The sequence below is a fragment of the Protopterus annectens genome, chromosome 6.part0 (genome assembly GCF_019279795.1).
Source record: "Protopterus annectens isolate FY-2018-M chromosome 6.part0, PAN1.0, whole genome shotgun sequence".
NCBI classification, from domain to species: Eukaryota; Metazoa; Chordata; order Ceratodontiformes; family Protopteridae; genus Protopterus; species Protopterus annectens.
In genome coordinates this window covers 1,151,988,491-1,151,995,107 of record NC_056737.1, presented here as the reverse complement: position 1 = coordinate 1,151,995,107, position 6,617 = coordinate 1,151,988,491, and the positions used below count along the sequence as shown (strand labels likewise).

Below are 6,617 nucleotides of genomic sequence, written 5' to 3'. Positions count from 1 at the left end.
TTCAACTGCGTCATCTAGACTGAGGTACTTTAGAGCATGCAGTTACATTCTTTGAGGGATGAGATGAATGTGAGTGGGTTAAAGTTTATTTTTTACGATTTGACGATAGATGACAGGTTTAGCTTGGTACAGGTATTTTTTGAGTAGGAATGTTGGGGAGTGATCACTGAGGCTATCTGATAAGCAGCCTGTTATATATGACTGGGGTTCTTACTGACTAGTATCCAATCCAGGGTAGTGTGCTTGCTGGAGTTTTTATTTATCCTTGTTAGTGACTGGACTAGTTGGGTGAAGCCATGAAGGTGTACATGATGGGTTGGATTGTTGCCAGAACAGGATTGCCAGTCAATATTGAAATCACCTAAGATGATAGTTTCTTGGGGGAGATGGTGGGTAGACCAGCTGAGGAGGTTTTCTAGTGGAAGGATGTTTTGGTCAGGTGGGAAGTAGCATCCAATTATGTTGATGGTTTTGTTTTGGTTAATTTAGAGGTTGGTATATATTATTTCTTCATTGCTTATTTGTGGAGCTGATGATTTTAAGATCTGGATGTTTAGATGCTGTTTAAATATTATAGCTACACCACCTCCTTTTTTGTTTAGCCGGTCTACTCTTAGTATGCCGTAACCTGTAGGGAGAATTTGCTCACTGGTAATGTGAGGTTTTAGCCAGGTTTCTGTCAGGATGACTATATCTGGGGAGTACAAGTCTATGGTGGCATGGAGTTCATGGACTTTGTTGGATATACTTCTAATATTTAGGCTTAGTAGAAGGAAGTCACTTGGCTTTCTATTGGCTGTAATATGGGAGAAGTTGTGGTTTCTAGTCTGATTATGAGGATTGGGGTTGGAGATGGTAGGGCCAGGGTTGGGGTGGATATCTCCACTTAGGGCTAGTTTTGATATGCATGAGATTATTAGTTTTCTCAGTTTTTGAATGTGTTTGTTTATAAGGGAAACTTTATGATTGTGCTCTGTGGGTAATAGGTATGGTGGGAGGGTTACTATGTTAAGTTGTAGGGATGCTTTACGTTTGAGTAATATAGTTGGTAAAATATGTGGGGGGTGCATGGGGATGGTTCTTGAGCTGGTGGGAGGGGAGCTGAGTATGGGTGAGACATGAGTGGTAGTGTGAGTAGTAGTACAGTGGTAGTGGTTGAGTGGGGGAATGATGGAGCTTTGGTAGGATGTAAGATATGCAAGGAGAGTGCATGCAGTGAGCAAAGGAAAGGTATGCTTGTACATGTTAGTTGAGGAGGTGTGATAGTAGAGAGAATATGGAGGAGGTAGTGTTGGGTTAGCGCTGTGGTTGGCTATTGGAAAGATGGGAGGGGTTTGAGTGCAATAAAGGTGGGACCACTGGGGGCAGGAGGGAATAGGGGGCAGGGTGGGGAGCGAAGCGGGTAGAGACCCTGTTAGGTTCTTGTATGAGGGGCTGGAAACAATCACAAAGCAAAGACAAGTATGTGTTAAGAAACAATCACAATTGACCAAGGACTGCTCTGAAACTGTAAGTCTTTTCTTAATTTCTCAGGTGGAAAAACAGGATAACCTTCCTTTCGCCAGCCTACTATATCACTCTACACTACATCAGTCACAGACAGTCGAAAAGCAGTTAAAAATGTTTTATGAAGATGGGCAAGTCCTCCCTGCACCCCTCATAGTAGTGGTAAAGGGCAAAATCTTATTCCGCACTGTATAGTGATACCCCAAATCAAATGCCGGCATTTTATTTAATATGGTATTTTGACAAAAAAAGCAGACTTACATACTGTTCAACACAACAAATGTTTGACAAACCCCACTGCACTCGCATACACACACACACACACACACACACACACACACACACAAATATATATATATATATATATATATATATATATATATATATATATATGGGTGTATCTGATTTTAATGACAACTCCCATAGCTGACCACAAAAACATGGACCACATATAATTGAAAACAATGACGTCAACACTGCACTATGCGTGCACTGAGAAACAGCCTCAGCACATGCAATTTCAAAGTTAAATAAATAAATGAAACATTGTTTTTTTGCAAGAGGCAATCCACACGGCTATCCCACCCCCTGCTAATAATTTTTATATTAACCATGCGACTGTACAATCCCCATGGAGGGGTAACATTCCCATATTCGGGGATTGTCGATCTCGCACGCTTGTTGATCAACTGCCTAGCTGACTATGTGCAATCGACTAGACAGCTGTTGACCTTATCCACACTCAATATTGGTATATTCTTCCCAGTTTTGCAATATCAGCTCAGTTAGCTGTCACATTATTGTTTACAGTTTACAATGTACAAACTGCAAAACTATACAAACCTCTCACTTTTTCTTTTTCATTTTTCTTTTGGGGGTCTGACTCCCACTCTGACCATCTAGCTTCCTCAAAGATCATACTGACCAATAAGTTCCACCAGAGATGATAACTCTAGTGGCCATTCAGTACCACTGTGGCAACATGCCCTAGTATCTATGCCATGGCTGTAACTTCTGCATCATACATGCTTTTGCTTTCAGCCCTAATATTTTGGCAGTGACTGTGGGAGGCCACAGTGGTGCAGCGGTTAGCATTGTCACTTCACAGTAAGAGGTTCTAAGGTTCGATACTCAGCTGGGGTGCCTTCTGTGCAGAGTCTGCATGTCCTCCCTGTTGTCATGTGGGTTTCCTCCGGGTGCTCCTGTTTCCTCCCACATCCCAAAGACAAGCTGTAGGTGGACTGGACACTCTAAATTGGCCCTAGGTGTGAGTGTGTGCATGTGTGTGCTTTCTGTGGAAGGTTGGGCATCGGGCTAGCAACTTGACACCGTAAAACTCCACTGCCTATCATGAGCGGACAGGTGATCCACTGTGGCGACCCCTAACCGGGAAAAGCCAAAAGGAGAAGAAGAATTTCTGCAGTGACTGTGACCTGCGATTTCTGCATCATGTTCACAGCTGAGAATGCATCCATGCTTTCGCACATGGTCTCTCATTTGTGGTGCTATCTGTGGATAATACAAGTGAGAGTCATGCTTCTGTCTGTGAACCAACAATAGCCCCTTCTCCCTAAGGAAGGCAAGCTTATGTTATCAAATCCACTCCCACATGCCTATTTCAACTTTGCTTGCAATCAGGACACAAGCAGAATTTATATCATCCAGGCATAGTCAGCAGGGTTTCATTCATCACAAAGCTGTTTACCAGACATTTTTTGATTTTGATATTTATCAGATAATCAAGCACGTAAATTCTCACATGAATATATTTTAGAGCATCAAGTACTGCAATAGTCTATACACCATCTGATAACATCTGTTTTATATTAATGACCTCATTCATTTATTAATATGCTTTCATCAATAATTCAATCAAATGATTCTGTTCAAGTTTATGATTAACAGATAACTGATATCCTTAGGTATTTTAAATCAAATTGATATGCATGGAAAAAATATCCCTCCTCTTAAAAGAAGGCCTCAATCCACCTTATTTGGCATATTAAAAAAGGTGCATCATTTGATACAATCTAGATGGGACAATTCAGTTTATTTTGTGACTCATATTACTGCAGACTTTGTTTTATATAATCTGGATGTTGAAAGATTGCAGCTTTATTCCAATTCTAATATTTGGTTATGCTCATTGAGCTGTATTATATTCATAAGCATTACGCTAATAACATCCAGTTGCAAGTTATTGTCTAATTTAACAAGCATAGCTGATGTCATTCAAAAGGAAACTCATCCTGTTATCAGGATGCATACGTGTGATGATGCAGATCTACTACTGATCTACTTCACACTTGCTTACCCAGCATACCTTTCAACCTGTTAGTGCAAGAATTCTGGACAAAGCCAAAAATAATGGGGGAACAAAGGCCCAGAAATAGGGACAATTTTTAAATAGTGCTCTCATAAACTTAAATAGTTGACAGGATAACAGATTTTGAATTAGCATACATTTTCTGAAGGGTTTAGTCTGAAACTCAAACTTCTGTCCACTACAGATTTTATGAGGAAGATTCCAAAAATATGAGGCAAAATTCTAGGCATTCTGTGAAAAAGATGTGGACAGATGAGAGGTATGCTTTTGACTGAATAACTATATCAGGATTCATATCTCTCAACCTCTTAGTGCAAGAATCAAAGACAAAGTCAAAAATAAGATAGCAAGGGAAATTTAGTTGTTTTATTCTCTGTGATTTGTGACCTTTGTGTATTATATGCTGATTAGAAAGCCAAAAGAGACAATCCAAATTCTAATTTTGGAAGAACATTCTTGGGAAGCACTTTACAGGTACCAGGGGGATAACAGATTGATGATTCTATAGCAGAGCCTCAATGAAATATAACCTTATTAATAATTATTAAAGGCATAACTTGTTAGATATTCTCCCTTATTTATTATTTACGAGAATGAAGATCCTTACCTTTTTTCAGAGTAGAAGTTTAGCAATATGACAAGGACAATAGGCTGATAATAAAACAAACATTACAACCTTTTAGATTTAATGCAGAAGAATTGAAAATTATAGGCATGTATCCTAACAATGCCTGTAATACAAAGTTTTGTCTGACAACTTCCAGCACTTAGGCTTTTGGCATTATCACCACTCAGCAGATAAAACTTTCCTCCTCTGACTTTGAATCCGTCATCCCACTATGTACACCTTCACCATCTCTTTCCATTTCTGAAGGCATCACAAAAGCTGTGGAAAAAATCTGAGCAAGAATAAGCATTAAGAGAAAGTTTGTGTGTGTGTGTGTGTGTGTGTGTGTGTGTGTGTGTGTGTGTGTGTGTGTGTGTGTGTGTGTGTGTGTGTGTGTGTGTGTGTGTGTGTGTGTGTGTGTGTGTGTGTGTGTGTATGTGTGTGTGTGTGTGTGTGTGTGTGTGTGTGTGTGTGTGTCAGTGTGTGTGCGCTTATGTGTGTGTGTGTGTGTGTGTGTGTGTGTGTGTGTGTGTGTGTGTGTGTGTGTGTGTGTGTGTGTGGGGGGGTGTATATTACAGAAGACAGCCTCTTTGATATAGATCTTCTGCTGCAGTAAGTGCCCAGATCTTCATATCTGATAAGAAGAGGGCCATCTTTCATACTCTCTAGAGCCTTTAACCTGAGGGGCTACTCTCATGGGAACACAATCTAACAAGAGTAGACATGAATCTAGACTTGGACCTAGAGATGATATACAATTTCTAGTGCCTCACAAACATGTTCAGAGAAGACCAGGTTGCCATCATACAAATATCATTTAAAGTGGCATTACAGAAAAGGCATGTACATGCAGTAGAATGAGACCTTAGTGTTAATTGTAATTAATAACAAAATGTAATGCATTTCCATATCTATCCAGAAACGGTATGTTTGGTGACTATTCACACAGCTGAGTGTTTTCCTGCTATTAGTATAGCATGCGTCATGCTTAGCATGTGTAACATTGTTACTGTATGGATGTTATGACACATAGTTACCATGCATGGACCAACACAGCCTGGCCTTAGCACTAAATGAATAATGTCTGTTCTGTGTGACAGTGTTACTGTAAGAATGTAGAAGCAAAACAATCAACCAAAACTAATAAAATGAATAAATCCAAAAGCCACAGGACCCGGAGCCAAACTAGAAGTAAAATGTTTAATTTTAATACACCACGTACACCAAACACGTAAAACCAAGCGCTTTCACCCAGCCACTGCCAGGCTTTTTCACAGAATGAATACTTGCAAAAGCCATCCCTTCACCATTAAATAACAATTTTCTAAGTCAGCTGATCAACAAATTAATTATCATCAATTAACTTAAAATACACTTTCAAGCCCATTCAAAAATGTGTACTTGTTTTTCCGTATCGTGTATTACAATTCCCAAATCAATCATATACATAAAACATAATCAAATTTAAAAATTTTTTATATAAACTAATCATTCTAAACTTGATAAAATGCTTTATAAAAAATATATATTATAAAAAGTGCTTTTAATAAATTGTTATAAAACATAACGATATAAAAATCAAATTTATTCAGAGCCTAGCCCTTCTTAATTTTAAAATACACCCAATGTTTGTGCTATCATTTAATCCCGGGGTTCTAGTTGAGTCCAGTCTTAATTGCCAGTAAAGTTCACGATATTCCAGACGGGTCTCCCAACTACCCCCTCTTACTTCTGGAGTAACCTGCTCCAGCACCATAAATCTCAAATTCATATTGTTGCAAACTTGGGAGTGTTTAAAAAATGCATTACTCTCCTTCCCTCTAAAAATGTCATAAAAGTGTTCATACACTCTCTTTCTTAAAGATCTTTCCGTTTTGCCAACATAAAAACTTAAACAATGCATACAAATTCCTAAATATACCACTCCCTTTGCACCACAGTTATAATATTTGCTAGATCTAACTGTGAACTTCCTATCAGGTAGATGAAAGGTACCTTGGTTCAACATGGCAAAACATTGATTACAATTACTGCATTTGTATGTACCTAACCTGATCTTATTACTTTTCACATTCCCCTTTCTTTCAAAAAGTTCCTTCAAGTTGACTCCCCTTTTCCTTATGAAATGAGGATCTTCAGTAAACAATTGTTTCAGGTCATCATTTGTACCCAGTATAG

General features: G+C 38.8%; 1 protein-coding gene across 2 annotated transcripts in view; it reads right to left on the bottom strand.

Moving 5' to 3' along the window:
- The window catches only part of KCNH7 (potassium voltage-gated channel subfamily H member 7), a 2,626,261-nt gene that overhangs the window by 366,490 nt on the left and 2,253,154 nt on the right, over positions 1–6,617 (bottom strand). The window lies entirely within an intron of this gene.